Source organism: Argopecten irradians, chromosome 7 (genome assembly GCF_041381155.1).
Source record: "Argopecten irradians isolate NY chromosome 7, Ai_NY, whole genome shotgun sequence".
NCBI lineage: Eukaryota > Metazoa > Mollusca > Bivalvia > Pectinida > Pectinidae > Argopecten > Argopecten irradians.
Genome location: NC_091140.1, coordinates 37,995,040 through 38,014,106, shown reverse-complemented (window position 1 = coordinate 38,014,106; position 19,067 = coordinate 37,995,040). Strand labels below are relative to the sequence as shown.

The following is a 19,067-nucleotide window of genomic DNA, read 5'->3' as shown; positions in this document are numbered from 1 at the left end:
AATTGCAAACCGAAATCATAGTACATACATTGTGAAACTCGAGGCTCAGACAAACATCACGACGGATATGATATTCTCTAAGAATTCAAATTCACTCAATGATTGAAGCATACTTCGAATGGTTACCGTCGCTAGTAAAACTACAAACTTCAAATTCTGCCATTACATGATACATAATCCTTTTAATGATGTAGAAGCACCAACTATTATTACTTTTAATTTTTCCAGATGACAGTCTTGATTCTTTGTATCATTGTTGTAAGTAATCGAATTTCGTTAGGGTTTGATAGAATTTCTTTTCATTCGTGGTTCGTCTGTTCTTCTGTCCGTTTTTTAATTATCATATTTCCCACCATTTCTCAGGAAGTACAGAGGGTTTTTGGAGTCCCTCATTCTTCACGATGAAATAAGAAGAGATTTCCGAAGCGTCCTTATGATTCTGACGCACGACGTCTGACATTTAGTTATTAAGGGGGCTGTCATCTTTGGACATGAGCCGAGGGCCATTACGTCGAGAATTTGTAAATATACATATTACGTGAAAAAGTCTTGTAACGCTGATGTAAGCTTTCATGACATTTCTAAGCATTATTTATTAGGTCAGGTGGAGTAAAATGTAAGGACATATGCATGTTCGAGTAGTTGATTCTGTTGGTATCGGACAACCGCAAGTAGTGCAATCTTATCATCCTGGAGACCCCGATCTAATTTCAATTTTATTCGAAATGTATGTTTCTACAGAAAAAGGAACCTATCTATATTGACAGATCCAGAACATACAAAGATAGGACAACTTGAAATCGCTATGCTGGCACGTCAAGGGTTTGGGTTTTATTAGTTTAACGTCCTATTAACAGCCAGGGTCATGTAAGGACGTGCCAGGTTTGTTGGTGGAGGAAAGTCGGAGTACCCGGAGAAAAACCACCGACCAGCGGTCAGTACATGCCCCACATGGGATTCGAACTCGCGACCCATAGGTGGAGCGCTTGTGGCAATATGTCGAGACATCTCGGGTCCGTGGTCCCTACGTCAAAAGGACTTGATAGATCCGTCACGGTACAGATGACCTTCATTAACGCTGAGGTTACACAAAAAAAAAAAAAAAAAAACAGACAGTCGGTTACCGCCGCATTCGATTTTTTGTAATTGTGCAAACATCAAAAGAACATTGTAATGTGTATAAAAATCAAAGTTTCATGTAGATTTTAGTTACTGGCAGGTTAAGTCGAAAGAAAATATATTTATCTTTTATACAACGCCATGTTTGTGTTTATGCAATAAAATGACAAGCAAGACTTAAGTACAAATTGATAGCATGGATAACGCGGAATAATCAGCATTATGATCAACTTACTGAAATTAAACCACACTCACCGGACGTTCTTTTTGGTCGATTCTTGTTCTTTATATCTTCAATAAAGCTGTTCTTTGCTCTTTAGTTCTATAATTGTTGTTTCATAAGAAACCAGGAAAAGAAATTACACCTTATTGTCAAAATATGTTAGTTATTTATCTATAGTTCCAAAGAAAATAAAAGTGTCAATGTTATTCCATTATGTTTTATTTACCGTTTACCTCCATAGTGTTGACTCAGGACCTTGGGCCTTTATTTGATATATTTACTAACAAATGGTTAAGTTGTATTTCCTGTAATTTTCACAATCACAAACTGTCATAAAACATACAATGTGTGAAATTGGATGCTTAAATATATGTATGATGGTTCGGATATATACAAGCACCAATATACTATTAACATAGCGGTAAATGTCACAATTGTTGAAAGAACCACAACAGTTAACGCCATATTTCAAACTTTCGGGTAAAATCGGAAAACCAAGTGGCATCAGGTGACCGACATCGGGGATACCCGTATAGATCGGAACAGTTCGGAGACCTCCGAGCTATATTTAACGTGTACACGTTTATAATCAATATTTAAATTTAATTGTTTAATAACTTTGCGATTACGAATTTTAAAAAAGTAGGTTAATAGGGAAAGTTTAAAATATGTAAAACACTTTATTTGTGGTTTCATAACAAGATTTATATATTTATATATAATTCTGGAAATTTAGTTCAAATGGTTCTTCTTTCGCTATTTTGATGACATTTAAAGAAGATATTAAAACAATACTCAACAAGACAACATGATAAGAATTATTATTATATGACTGGTGGTTAAACTGTTTTGATCGGCTGAGCCGTTTTTAGAAGTATTTCTCAAATGTAATATCATCCCCAATATTAGCGGAAAAAGCACGCAAGGTTATTGGACTGAGTTCAGATACCTCTCAAGATTCCAATAACATATACCAAAATAGATCAAGGGATTCTACCCTTAGATGTGACGTCATGATCTCTTTTGATGTTGAATCGTACCCAAATATAGCGTAAATGGACTTTCCAATTCAATGACAACGGAAAAACCTATAGTGACGTTATCAAAATCGGTAGCATATGATGGAAGGAAATAGGTTTCCTGGAGTCAACGGTGATCAACTGTAGACTTCAATAGAACGGAAAACGTACAAGAATGCCAGACGGGCCGTTGATGCAACGATAAAATTTTCTGATTCTATAAGATAGAAAAAAAATTATATTTATCATTCACAATATGGATTACGGATAAACTACATATATGTACTTACTTGTTAAACTCTTGGAAAAAGAACATGCAAAATTATTTAAATGTTTTCTTGTTAATTTTAGCATAGTTTCTTTGAAGGGGCTAATATCATGTAAATATCATATAATAAAACAGTTATCGACCTGTTTTCAGGTGGATACGATCAACCCTTGCCTGCGGGTCGGATTATATCAGTTACTCGGGTTGATAACTCACCGTATTCACCTGGAAATTCGTTAATGTATTATATTTCTTTAATTTAAAAAAAATGTTGAAATATTGTATTGTAATATGCTGTATTTGATATGACGCAATTGCAAGAATATTTCCTTATGGCACAACGCTGACGAATGTAATGTTACGTCATATTTATAAGTTGATCTCGATGTTTAAAAAAATGGACACGCCCCATCAAGCTATTTTTACTTATATATATGTACAATACATATACATGTATAGGCCCTACACACAAAGAGTATATCATTGTTGGTATATTTCTTTATTAGAGATCGTCAATTCAGCCATTGTTCTTTTGTATATGTGGGTCGAGTCAACTACCGATTACCAAAACAATGCTTATATGTACAATGAGATTCTCAGAATCACAGAAGCGGCCGAAACCTGACTAATCGGTGCCCGACAGAGTGATTGGTCGCGTGAATCGTTGAAAAGTAAGTATATTGTGCTATTCCATGGAAAGTAACACTTACAAGGATTTGATATAATTTATTCCCACTTATATTGTAACGATTATATCATTTTTATTTTATAACTTTATCAGCATTGCCCCCGTAAATTGAATATTTTAAGACATGTAAGAACTAGCGTAGTTGTCTTATTTATGACCTTGATTTTTCTTTCGATATTTATGTGAACATCCTAGGTCAAATGCTTTCTACGGCAATTGATGTATCGTTTTACATAAATAATTAAACCGTTATCATTATTCGATGATCAATAAAGATTTAGAAATGAAACAAAAGTTGGTTTTATCAAGAATTTACATGTACAAGGAAGTAATATAAATTACTGTATTACGTATATATAAACCGAAAATGTTTCCACAAACAGTTAAGACGTGTGTTTAGGATGACATCAATAAAAGAAATTTGGAGTTAATCAAAGTGTATATGTGTGTTATTGTTAAAAGAGGAAGATGTTCTATGATTGCTGTAAAACAACTTCCTTTCGATTTTAATTACATTTACGAATTTCGCGAAGCATGCAAAATCGCAAAGGTTTATCTCCGCAAATTATTATCGACATCTGTTAAATTGATATGAATTTCCATTCAGGTTTAAATCTGCAAATGGTAATCTTCGCGAATTTATGAAATCGTATTTGCGAAAATTTAGTAGCCGCGAAAGAGAGTGTGTTTAACATTCCCTCACTGCACGTATAAGCTGTCATGTATCAAGTTCTGACCTAACCTTGAACTTATTTATTATCACAGGTACACGTCAGAGACCCACACACTGTTATTGCGTTATATATATCTAAAACGAAAGTAGAATTCATTATTAGCGTTGTATATATCTAAACCGAAAAGTAGAATTCAAACAACATTGTATGTGTACATATAATATTATATTAATTTATGAATATGAAGGACAGGAATTTTCTACCCGAGGTTCGCAATATTTTGTAAAAGCCGAGGCTTGCTTGTTACAGTAGAATCTGGTCAGACCAGCGCTACTAGTACATGCTATAAACGCTAGTAAATACAATAGCATGGTTTTTGGTGACACAAATATGTACCGAACCCCTGGACTTACTAATCTGAAATGTACATTGTTTTGCATATTTTGCCAAAATTTTCAATCAGCAATCTTCGAGTTAACAGTAATACCTAAGGTTAGGCCTGATCCATACACACGCTTCAAGTATACATAAGAAGTGATATACATTGTATAGTCATACAAAATATCACTATTTAAAAAGGGTCTAAAATCTTAATGCAAATCCGGATCTTTGCATTCTTCATGTGTACAATACGATTCTATAACCATTTTGAATGGGTTTTGATAGATTTTTTTTTATTTATACGTTTCAATATGACTGTATGGTATCACATAGATAATTCTAGATACTTTTGTAATCGGGGCATTGCATTTGGAGAAGGGAGGGGCAGGAACTAGTTACCTGGTTATTTTCTCGGGAATTATATTTTCATGATTTCAATGCATATTGCTCTGATCCCCAAAAATAGAAGAAATGGTTGAATCAACAAATAAATGCAAATAATTTCCGAAACAAAAGATAAAAATGAACACAAATAGAAATATACGAGACTGCAAGCTCATCACACAACTTGGTAGTGTTTTAAGGAGCAATAGTTTTGTAAAATAAATCATTTACGACGAGAATGTATCATGACAACATGCAGAATCACTCTTTTACTCAAAAGTATAATTTTACTTATATGGTGATGCATACCGATACCAGTATGTAATTCTTGTATTACTTATCACACATTAATGAAATATACATGTATATTTAATTCAATTCCAAACCCCGTTGACTTTTTTTTTGATATAATGATCAATACAACTGTTTTAAAATGAAATCATCTTTTTCTCTTGGGAGGACAAAAGCAATAGGTTAAGTGAGGCACATCTCATCAGCCATATATTTTGTCCGGAATCCTCCTGTAGTTGAGAGGTACTATATATCTATAGATGTGTATAGGGATTATATAAAAATGATATATATATATATTTAAAAACAGAAAGGTTCAAATAGTCTATTAAATTGATAAGGTTGAGTGAAAAAAGTATGAATGATCGGGTGTTGAATGAATCTCCTCCAGTATGAGAACACTAGATGTTATGTAATATTATGTTTTTTGAATAAAATTTGATTAAAAAAAATATGCACCATAAAAAATAGGAATAATAGGTTAATGCTTTAATATTTACATTCCATGCCATTTATACTATATAAACTAACCAAGCTAAAGTGAAGTCTATGTAATTTGTAACCAAGGCATGTACATAAGGGATGGGCAGAAATTAGTTAGCCGGTTATTTAGCGGCACATTGCTGTGATCGCAAAACATGGGACAAATGGTCGAACATTTCACTTAAACTGGGGCACAAAGTATATTTCTATGCGAAATTTATGTGAAATTTACGCGAAAATGTAAATTCAAATAATTACCGAAATAAAACATAAAAAGAAAACAGAATTAGATACATACGAGACTGCAAGCTCGTAACACTACTTTTTAATATTTTAGGGAGCAATAAATATTTACGAAGAAAATGTTCCATATCAACATGCAATATTAATCTTTTCTTCAAAAGTATCAATTTACTAATATGGTGTTGTATATCGGTTTGTATTACTTATCACACGTTGATGAAACATTAAACATAGTACAATTCAAATCAATTATTTCAAACCCAGTCGATGTTTGTTTCAGAAACGTGAGTATGGCTTCCTCAGAAAACCATCTGCTAGTTGCTGCTATTGACTTCGGTACCACGTACTCCGGGTACGCCTTCTCCTTCCGGCATGAATATGAACTTAATCCATTAAAAGTTTCCTCACACAGCTGGGCAGCGGGAGCAGCTCTAATGTCATTGAAGACATCCACATGTGTCCTCTTTAAACCCGATGGGGTCTTCCACTCCTTTGGATTTGAGGCAGAAGACAAGTATTCTGATCTGGCTCTAGACGAAGAACAAGAGGGATGGCGATATTTTCGACGATTTAAAATGAAACTTTATGAAAATAGAGTACGTATTAAATTAATGCTTTGGTTTGATTGTTTGACGTCGCATTGACTGTCAGTGTCATTTTATTTAAGGTCTCACCAGATTTACATTGTGATGGAAAGCCGAAGTACCCGATCATATGAATATGGCTACTACGCCACATATGAGATTCATATATGTGGTCAAGTGGGAAATGACTTGTAGTAATATATCGGGACAATTCTAATATATGACCAAATAGGAGATGTCTTGTTGTAATAGAACGTGAGAATTCTAATTTGTGACCAAGTAGGTGATGTCTTGTCGTAATATATCGGGACAATTCTAATATGTGACCAAATAGGAGGTGTCTTGTTGTAATAGATCGTGAAAATTCTAATATGTGACCAAGTGGGAGAGTTCATGCGGTAATATGTCGGGACAATTCTAATATATGACCAAGTAGGATATGTCGTGTGGTTATATGTCGGGACATTTTAACCTTCACACTGACCCCTAGATGAATGCCCTGCTTCACCCACTTGTTTACTTTTATTTTGGTTTAAATATTTAACTGCAGTTATATTTTTCTAGTGCTTAAATCGAGACTTTACCTTGGAAGATGATCAGGGCCGGTCAATGCAGGCTATCAAGGTGTTCACAGCAGCCATCAAGTATCTCAAGGACCATATGATGGAGACATGCAAGAACCAGATGACAGGCATAAAGGCCTCCGATATCCTCTGGGCCTCACTGTCCCGGCAATCTGGTCTGATGCCTCAAAACAGTTCATGCGGGAGGCGGCTGTGGCAGTACGTATTTTATGTGAAAATCAATTAACATACAAACTATTGAAAATGAAACGATGACTTAAACGAATTGAAACTATAACATAATTATGTTTATAAAGTATTGTATTTTTTGTCGGAAATACGTGTAATCAATGTCAAATAGATTTGTGATACTGATGTCTACTTCACTTACATCTGTAGATAATCTTGGTTGCATCATTCTTATTTTAAGGCCGGCATTGATGGAAATCACCTAAAGATCGCTTTAGAACCGGAAGCTGCATCTCTTTACTGCAAATACCTTCCTGTGGAACGAAAAGGAGGAGAGGGCGGAATGAAGGGCTTTACTTCCGGTCAAAGTACGTTGTTCTGGACGCTGGAGGTAGGTATAATGTGATGAACGTTACATGACTGTTTATGTCTTCTTTAACCTGCCGGCAGTTATGTGCCAATGTTTTTAATAACTATAACTCCAAACATAGTAAAATACTGACTTCCAAAGATACAAACACATTGTATAGAGTGTCACCGATATAGGTACGGTAATTTATGACAAATTATTTCTAAAATTTCAGACTTCTAAATATATATGATAAATGCGACAGATGCGAATTTTCAATAGTGGTAATGGTCTAAAGTAAGTAATTTTTGTAACAGAAGAAAAAATAATAAATCGTCGGCTCCCGTTTTTGATAAGAGACAAACTATCATTTGTCAGCGATGGACCATCTTTAAAAACTAAATTGACAGCTTAATACAAAAAAAAAAAAAAAAAAAAAAAAAACGGATGTTGTTTTTAAGTACACTTTAGTCGGTATCATATCCAGCAGTGGCGTAGGAAGATGAAACGTAATGGGGGCAAAGGTCCCTCAATATTTTGGGGTCCGGGGCCTCCCCCGGGAAAAATATTACGATTTAGTAAAGCTTAAATGAGTATTGATGAATTTTGGTGTTTTGGGGTCCGGGGGTTTCCCCCGGAAAAATTTACGATTTATAATGGCTTAGATGAATTTTACGATGCATTTCGATGAATTTGCGAGCGCCCTAAGGCGCGAGAATTTGGTGTTAGGGGGGTCCGTGGGTCTACCCCGGAAAAAAATACGATTTGGAATGGGTGAGATGAGTTTTACGATGTATTTTAATGATTATAAAGCGTTCTTAACATGGTAATTTTTCGATTTAAAGCTACCTGCATTTATAAATGATAATTGTGTAGTCATAACATCATGCAACCCTACTCGATCTGAATATACCGGCTTCACACCATCGGCACATTGTTGTGTAACATAAAAAAATGAATTATTTGTCTCGCTAGACAAATAAACAAATTGATCTTTTAAGAGACATTTTTTAAATAGTAATAGTATCCCTATGGACATTTTTAGTCTAGTTCGTGTGTATTGAATCTATTTAATTTTGACATAAACGTTTTAGGAATTGCCTTTAAAAAAAAAATCAGTCGGCGAAAATGAAAAAAGGCATGTGACTGGTCTATTGAAAGTAATGGACCTCTAGAAATGATTGAAACCTTATAAATGTTTAACTTAGTGCTATGCTAACAATTGGTACCTATTTACAATGTTTAATTTAATAACAATTCACAACTCGATGCATTCTATATTATTTTAAAACAAAAATGCATATTTCTAGGTGGTACGATAGACATCACGGTACATGAGGTACAGCGGGATTGATCCCTGAAGGAAATCCACAAGGCTAATGGTGGAGACTGGGGAGGTACCAAGGTGGACCACGCCTTCCAACTTCTTCTATCAGGAATTATTGGAAACGGTGCATTTCACAGATTTATGGAAATCAACAAAGCAGACATGGTTGATTTTCTTCGCGATTTTGAAGTAAAGAAGCGCACAATAAAACCGAATGCTCCTTCCGATGACAAAACTACATTCAAGGTCCCATCTTCAATGAATGATGCATGTAAAGAAGAAAATGGTAAAGATATCGCTACGATTGTGAAATCGAAACCACAATTCAAAGGCAATATGTCTCTCATCGGGGACAAACTAAGAGTAGGCGGAGACAGAGCAAAGGGATTGTTCAAGGACCCGACAAGGCATATCGTAGACCATTTGAAGAAGCTTTTAAGAGAGCCCTCAGCTAGAGGGGTGTCAAGCATCCTCATGGTTGGAGGATTTTCGGAGTCCCCCGTCCTTCAGGATGCAATAAAGAAAACCTTTCCAGATCTCCGAATGATTGTTCCACAAGATGCAGGGCTGGCAGTTCTCAAGGGGGCTGTTATTTACGGACACGAACCAAGGGCGATCAAGTCAAGAGTTTGTAAGTATACATACGGGTTAAAAACGAGAGTTACATTTGACGAGGACTTGCATGACATTTCTAAGCGTGTCGTTGACTCAATTGGAATAGCAAGATGCGAGGACATATTTAGCGTACATGTACGGGAGGGAGATTCTGTTAACAATTGGTGAACCACAGGTTAAACGGTCGTATACTCCTACAAGACCTGATCAAACTGATATGGCTTTTTATTTGTACATCTCCAAAAAGAGGAACCCGATGTATGTGACAGATCCAGATTGTACAAAGATTGGACAGTTCAGGATCGATATGCCAGACACTTCTAAAGGTATGGACAGGCCTGTCTATGTACAGATGACCTTCAGTAAGACAGAGCTCGAAATCGAAGCCACAAACGAAAATACTGGGGAGTCAGTTACCGCGGCGTTCGACTTTTTGTAGCGACATCAGTGTAGAATACTTACAGTATCAGAAGACATAGAAGACATTTGAAGCAGTAACAAACATAAACGCTTTATGCTTTTTATGAATAGTCTACAAACAAAACATCGATGATCCCGATGAATTTATCTTCACTTAGTTTTGTTCAAATATGTACAGTCTGACAGAAATGCATGTTAAAAAATATATATAAATAGAATACATATATGTCTTTGTCTAAAAGTAGTTTATGTGTCTGCAAATACCCGGATGATCACCAGGTAAATCTGACCGACACCACTGGAAAATATAGAACATGTTCAGATTTATTTAATGTCTTTTATCGTTCATACCTTTAAAAACTAATCCTTCTAACCAAAATAAAAATATATTACTTCAGCAGAACTATATACTCAATTCTGACGACTTTAAACTCACACACTTGTACGCAAAACCACAGCAGAGCGAAGTATTAATAAGTAGTGAATATCCCACAGGTGCCTCTTAAACGAGCGTTTGTACTCGCTTTGCTCTTACCTGTGTAGAGTGCATTGTATGTTCTCATGCAAAAATATTTGTTCGCTTTATACTTGCCTATTTCAAAGTAATTGACTATTCATGGATATTATTATCATTAATGACCCGTCTCTGGTAATAGTTTTTTGAATTATATGAAGATTTTAAGTAGGATTTTAATTAATGTACGTTTTATTATAGCGACTCTCTTATAAAAAACGAGGAAAATTATACATTAATATCGTCGGACCACATTTATAAGTTCAGTTTACAAAACAAAACTGGGGTCAAAGGTTATACAAAGTGGTCTTCATATCTATTGTTACCAACGTATGGACTGTGACACTAATTACTAAAACGTAAATAACAGGATCCCCTGGTATTCCCCCGTTATTGCTACACTCTTCATTAACTACGGCATTGTTAATTAAGAAATATCTTCATAAAATATCAACTCTATCATTTGGCAAATGATTCGATTTAAAATATTATATGAAAACATAATGAGACTTTTAAGATATCATTATCTTAATACCATTTTTCCATGTCGATAAATAGCTAAGACAGTATAGCCCTTCTAACTAATATTCGTCGAATACCCTCATTCGTCGAATTGATCACATGGTCACATCTATGTATTCCCATTCTATCATGCACATACATGTAATTGTATCTCGTATCTATCTATTTGTCACACAGTTGTTTAACCAATCGGTTGGTTTTTATATATTCAGCATTTCACATGCATTTTTATACGATGCTTACACTTGTAAAATCAAAAGGATTGAAAATAACTTTCATAATAATTAAAATGCTGTTTGTTTGTCATTGTTTGAGATCACTGTTGATGACCAACCTCAGGTCCCGATTTCTCGAAACTTAAGTGAAGACTAAAGCCAAAACTTAAGTTTTTCTCCTTATGTAACTTATATGAAAATTTATGACTTAAGTCAGTTTTTTTGACTTAAGTTTGTTTCGAAAAATCGAGGCCTGATGTCTCGAATACCAAGTGCGTCTTCCTCAAACTATTAACCAGGTCCCCTGCTGTTTGACATAAATAGGCTTTAACTAATTCGTTAATGATTTAACCTGTTTTAAAAAATCACTAAAATTTGACTTCGTCACAATAAGTGAGTTTACAATTAACGGTTGTTGAATTTAGGTGATGTGAATATTAACATTGTATTTGGATGTTTTACAGTTCAGTTAGTTTAATTTTTCTATCGTAGTTGACATGTTGCGATAACCATGGATGTTGGCAATTTTCATAACAAGAACGTTAATTAAAATTATAAACTTTATCAAATCTATACCAATGGTAACACAAGTTATACAGCACATATACAATTTGTATATTCCATTCGATGCACACGGATTTAAACGCGCTCGGAGCCTTAGATGTTTAGGAAATCGAAGTACTCGAGGAAATCAACATGAATAGAGACGAGGAATCCCGAATAAACGTTCGTGCCGGGAATCTAGCACATACCGAAAACTTGATGCTTAGTGACTGTCAACTGACCTATATCATTTAATTAATATATCTGAGTTACTTACTCACTATTAACATTGTATACAGATGGCAATAGTTTTTTTTAAACAATTACGCTTTTGTGATGATACTGTAAGTATTTTCCTTTGTACATACATGTACATAATGTAGTCCTTTCTATTGCTTAACATTTTGAACAAAATATTCATGTATCATAAACTTCAATTTTGCTTTTAAAATGTTTATCTCACGTATTGTTATCATATTGTTACTTTCATTACACATAATCTTGTAATACCTTATTGAGAACGCAAAAAATGATTTCTAAATAACTGTAAATGCTAATATAACACCGATCACTGTTATATAACGGACTCATATGTTTTGTTATTTTTATAGAGTGTATTCACTAAATGTTTTTTTTTTTTTTTTTTTTTGTAGAATAGAAGTAAAAAGAAAATATGATTTATAAATTTAGCATTGCTACCTGAATACTAGCGTACTAATTATATTTATTGTGAAAACTGTATATGATCATTGTTAACGGATGTTGTTTCATTTTGTATCCTTAAGTTTGTTTGATTTCCTTAATAAATCATTTCACAATTTTTGTAACAGTTGTTTTTTTTCTTTTAAAAATGGTTTTATGGAACGAATTCTGGTAAAATGGATGACTTATAATTTCGTTTTACCTTAGATTCTTTGTAATAAAATAAAGGTTGGAGTACCAATGCGATATGAGATTCAAACAGCACGACACAACATTCGGACCAGTTCTTAACAGGAAGCATAGTACGATCATTGAGAAAATCGAGACAAAGACAAACATCACGACGGATATGTTAATTTAATAACACAACGCTACTATAGCATAGGGTCTTATAATTAACGTACGACATTATCAGTGCGTTAAGTATGATGTAAGCTTAATGTACTTTGATAAGATATAATATAGTGTATTTGACAAAATCTCCAATGATTTAATCAACAGTATATCGTCGAAATACGACATTCTATCCTCACTTTTGACATTAGTTAAAACATACTTTGACATTCAAAAACCAACATTATTTGAAATAAAGTGCCTAGTCACTTTCCTTCAGTCAATAGGTTTGCTCCATAATGAACTATGTGTGCTTTTTGCCATTTTTGCCCCCCCCCCCCCTATAAAAATCCGTCCCAAACCTGTTGATTATTGATTAAATTTCAATTATTGATTTCATCTTCGATATAATAGGAATGAGGCTGTGTATTAATTATCATTATGAATATAAAAACATAATGCTAAATGTGTGAACTGGGCGAAAAGTTAGACATTTAGCTGTGAAAAATCATTCAAAGGGATAGACAAACTTGTTTAATGTCTTTTAAACATTAGTTATAACACATTAAATTATGCACAGCAAAATCCGTTTTCATGGAAAATCCATCTAGATACGACAAAATGATAATTAAAATGTGACAGAAGCAAACACATTTACACAAACAAAATCTAACCATGCACATCAGACATTTTTAAGCAGCTTAAACACTAGGTTTTAACGATGTCAGTCGTGTTCAATTTTTCAAAGAATTCTTTTGTTAAAAATTTAATTTCGTTTTAAAGTGACTGTATTGCTATGTTTATAAATACACTACCACATCCGTCGCTAAACGCGCCGCTAAATTGAATATGATTGTATGTAAGACGTACCGTTAACCGTGAACAAAAACTTCGGATTAATTCTTCCATTACATGAAATGTTGAGGAGAGAGGTCAATATAAACCCCGCGTCTAGGACATACCACTATAGGTCGGTGATGATAAAATGGTTAAGGTGTTCCGACATACCACTGGAAACAGCGATGGTAAAAATGGTTAAGGTGTTCCGATATACCACTGGAGTAGTGATGGTAAAATGGTTAAGGTTTTCTGACATACCACTGGGACAGTGATGGTAAAATGGTTAAGGTGTTCCTATAAACCACTGGAGTAGTGATGGTAAAAACGTTAAGGTGTTCCGATATACCACTGTAGTAGTGATGGTAAAATGGTTAAGGTGTTCCGATATACCACTGGAGTAGTGATGGTAAAATGGTTAAGATGTTCCGACATACCACTGGGACAGTGAATGGTTAAATGGTTAAGGTGTTCCGATATACCACTGGAGTAGTGATGGTAAAAAGGTTAAGGTGTTCCGACATACCACTGGAGTAGTGATGGTAAAATGGTTAAGGTGTTCCGCATATACCACACTGGAGTAGTGATGGTAAAATGGTTAAGATGTTCCGACATACCACTGGGACAGTGATGGTAAAATGGTTAATGTGTTCCGATATACCACTGGTGTAAGTGATGGTAAAATGGTTAAGGTGTTCTGACATACCACTGGGGCAGTGGTGGTAAAATGGTTAAGGTGTTCCGACATACCACTGGGTTTTGTTGTTAAATGTCCTATTAACAGCCAGGGTCATTTAAGGACGTGCCAGGATTGTTGGTAGAGGAAAACCGGAGAACCCGGTGAAAAACCACCGACCAGCGATCAGTACCGGGAGTATCTGGCAACTGCCCAACATGGGATTTGAACTCGCGACCCAGAGGTAGAGGGATTGTGGTAATATGTCGGGACATCTAAACCAATTCAGCCACCGTGGCCCCTACCATTTGACAGTGATGATAAAATGGTTAAGGTGTTCCGATATATTACCAGGTTACCACCAACCCTCCACTTACGGGTGTTTTAAATTTCACCAATAGTATCAAGATATGTGGTCTTCTTTTTGCGATCATCATTTATCCATTTCCAGTTTTACATTCGATGATATCCAAGCAAGTAGCAGACAGTGTCTGTTAAAAAACCGCACGACGCACAGCAACACTGATTTCGGACATTTTCATTAAGATTAATAATTAGAAGACACTGGACAAATACAAATAGTAGACGCTAGATTCTAATCCAATTGAAGAAGATTATATACACTTACCGTTGTAAGTTATGGATCCTCTTATTTACACAGTGTCAATTTCAAATAAGAAAATAGCTAAGATAGCTTATTTCACGAGTACTTGGATGGGAGGAGGACGGCATAGACAGGATTCGGGGGCGGATACAGAATTCTTTTGAAATGAAATGGATACAGGAGAGGAGCAGGTAGGTACTGTAAACTTGGGTATATTCGAAAGAGAATATTTTAGCTGAGTCAGTTTTTAAAACTGTTCGTGATGTCATTATATTCCCGCTGTGTAAGATTACTTACATGTCAAGATACACTTGTTGATATGTTTGCATGTAGATTATAAAGAAATATTAGCGGAGATTTAACAAGAGCGAGATAAGTGAAATGTCCATACTCCATTGCGCCTTATCATTATGAAAAAATATGCGTAATTGGGGATGCGTATGATTCGAGAAGGAATGGCGAAGTACATAATTTACCGTAACACAATAGTCTATTCCACGTGTTATATACAGTTTATGTTTGAATTATACGTTTATTTTATATTCATACTTGACTTTATATAGAATACTTGGAAGGGGTGGCTAGTATGACTATTGATATGTAATTGCATTCATTTAAAACCGTTATGAACTTTACTTGGAAACAAATTCTTGTGCTTGCTATCCCACTACATGGTCGTAAAAGGGTGACTAAATTTGGAATCTTAATTTTGTGGGGTACATAGATGAAAATGCCTTTAATTTTTCAATCATTTAATAGCTTGTGGGACCGCAGAATCAAACCAAAAAAAGACTCATGGGAATTCCCCTTTGGGCACAAGATTTCATCATAGAGAGGTGAAGGTTTCGGAGCCTACTGATTGGGTATTCAGGCGCACCAGTTTTAAATGTTTAATGTGTGGGTTGGGCAATACATGTAGATGTAAAAATATGAAAAGAAATTTAAAAAATCTGTCATGTGTGTTTCTGACAGGGGGAGGTAATCAATATTTGGAATTTCATGAATATTTTGGTCAATTTTTGGTGCGGAACATAAGATGGCACCCCCAACATAAACGTTTAGCAAGATGGTAGAAATTAATTTCAACAGTTAAGAGAGATGCCATTCACATCTAATTAGGGACAGGCAAGCAGACTTGGAAAACTCCCATTTAACCTGGACAATGGCAAACGTTAACATATCGTATACAGGTGGAAACCATTTGGTTCTGCGGTCTTCTTAAAAGTAACGTTTAGAGCTTTATTTGGAACTTGTCATGATCTGCCTAAGATTATTGCATCTTAGGGTCACATGAAGTGGGTGCAGGCACATTTCTATCATCATACTTGCAATGTAGACTTTGCTTATTATTTTCTCTTTAAAACATATTTAAAAAACAGAAACACTTGCTTTAAATAAATGGAAAATCCAGAAGATACTTAGTTGACATTAAAGCTGTTTTATATTAATAAAAACTTGATATGCACTGAGATTTTTGTTTTTCAAAAACTTATGACAGTAAACATTTGTAACTGATTCGAAAAACAATTATACCTATTAATATTTCCACGAGTCAACAGGTAATACCTAAAGTTAGGTCTGATACATACACACTTTTCTATGAACTGAGATATGTCAAGTTCACATTAAGATGTGACATATAGACACATACAAAATATCACTAGTTAAAGCAGGGTATAATACCCTAAAACATGTAAAGACACGAGGAGAAGATTCTCGGAAGTACACAGCTGCGATAAGAAAAAGCACGACACCCGACAAATCGGGTGGCTGACATTGTTATTGGTTGTGTGAATCCGACCTGAACAGTGAGTATAGTTTACAATTTAATGGAAAGTAATACTAACACTGATCTTCATAGAATCTTGTTAGCACTAATATAATGACGATTAAATAATTTTTATTTTATAACTTTATTGAGCATTGCCCTCGTAAAATCGAATGTATTGAGGACAAGTAACAGGTGCGTAGTTGTCCTCGGTTGTGACCTTGATTTTTCTTTCGATAACTTATGTTGAATATGAAGATGGGGTGGTAAAGAGGGCTAAACCGTTATGAATTTTCTTAAGAGATTCATCAATTAATAAAAGTTGTTTCAATGGTTATAGCTTTGATAAAGATTTGATATTGGTGAGACGCGTCAAGGAAGTAATACATGCTACAATGTAACAATCAGGGTATTGCATATAATAAACAAAAGCTTATAATGAACAATTACACAATCTCTCTCTTACCTCCCTCCTCATCCTCCCTTTCTCTCTCTGAAAGTTTTTCTCCGTCATAATTCTAAAACATAATGAAAAGTAAGCTACCTATATAACAATAAATCACTTATTAGATTAATTAAGTAATTTGTAATTCTCCTAATCTAATACATCATTTATTAACCCAATATGATATATAGACACGATCGATCATCGTTTTTAATTATTCTCTCACTTATCTCGCTAATCAATGTGGTTTTGTTGTCTAGCTTTGGTAAACAAGTGTCATTTTAAATCAGGATGTGATATTATCAAACCGCAAATCAATACAATAGATCGATAATTTATCAAGGTTATCGCCGTAGAATGGAAAACCACATTTTTCTAGTGTTATTGCACATATCACCAAATCGAATATACGATTTCATGTTATCATTTATTTACTTGACTTATTATCATATGTCTGCCCCCCCCCCCCCCCCCCCGAAAAAAAATTAAATACTGGCACAATTTTCTCTGAAAGAACCTATGTGATTAAAGTTTTACTAAGTCCTCGTAAAAGTTACACACCATAGAGAAAACAAACACCATTTCATTTTTTGATGAATGTGACTTTAAAATGAGATTGTTAATTTTGTTAAAGTCCCAAAAGTTGTTAACTTACCTTCAATTCTACACTTATCATAAATTCATAAACAAATGTATATCATGGAAAAACCACTTAATCTTACGGGGTGCTCCTTTGGTCCTATAATAATAATCAATGATGGAACCGGCAGTATGTACATTTATACAAGGGATAATGGGGATATTTTTATTTTATTTTATAACAACCAAAAAATAACTGAATTAATTACATACGAAATTCGTGAAATTATAACACGTATTTAAAGCAGATTTCAAAAGTCTATAAATCTAAAATGATTTTTAAATGCATTTGGTATGCTTTCTTTCTTTCTTTCTTTCTTTCTTTCTTTCTTTCTTTTTTCTTTTTTCTTTCTTTTCTTTCTTTCTATAGATGTAGGTCATCAGCAAAATTAAACTTACTTCAAATCTATTCATTATGAACGGAAATATAAAGCTAGTTACAGAGGCAACTCTATACATGTATTGGTATTACACATATGAAGATGTCTGTATATAAGAATTTAATGGATAGGCAAATTGCACTCTTCTACAATTTCCCTGTTGATTGATCAGAAATACAGAACACATAATTTCAATGTTCTGTGTTATTGATAAGAAAATCACAATTTACAAGATGGTGTAATACTACAAATCAAGCCAATCTTATTAAATTCGATGTTCTTCATCTATTCCAGAGTTTACAAAGTGGGTAATGGACATCAAATTTAATTTGATTGATATTAAGGGAATTTGTATTTCTATTTGCCGGAATCGTTCAATGGTACTCAAGTGACAAGTTTTTATTTTAGAAGTGGAACAATTCGTGGATAGCAGAATTTTTACTGAGTTTGCGTTCTGCTTTATATACTTCTATACCACAATTATGTTGTGTTATGTCGAAATATAAAAGTGTCATGAAAAACTCCCAGACATGAAAGGTCATGAAATTGAACGGTGTTCAGATATTTTATAAATATCATGAATTTTCTTCAATGGGACAACCAACGTCACCGGAAATAATATCGGCCACACGAAAACGGCAGAAAAAACGCCTGCTTAGAGGTAAGTTTTCACTATAAACCTTACAATGACGGTGTCTAATTTACTAATAAAACCTGTCGTGCATCAAAGACAGGAAGTTGTTTGAGATTACATAAAGTTCTTGGTACATCTTTTCACATTCAAGCTTAGATAATGTAACACACTTCGGCACAAATTTTTAGAAGACAGGGATATAAACGGTCACATTGTTTACGCAAAAGATGGATTAAATCACTAATTTGGCTATGTTCTGTATAACTCTTACCCTGTTCCATTTTTTGGTACATAATATTATGATTTTGTGTAGTTGTAAATGCATTACACTGCATATTCAGCATGTTATTGCAAAGCGACTCTGTTTCGTTGCGGAATATGATAATGATATCACAAGTCAATGTATAACTATGCGGGTAACGGTCACACACCTAC

The 19,067-nt window shown here is 34.4% G+C and overlaps 1 pseudogene; it reads left to right on the top strand.

Annotated features, from left to right (window-relative positions):
- The first annotated feature begins 3,128 nt into the window (after nucleotides 1-3,128).
- On the top strand, nucleotides 3,129-11,523 carry LOC138328348 (heat shock 70 kDa protein 12A-like; annotated as a pseudogene).
- Nucleotides 11,524-19,067: the final 7,544 nt, after the last annotated feature.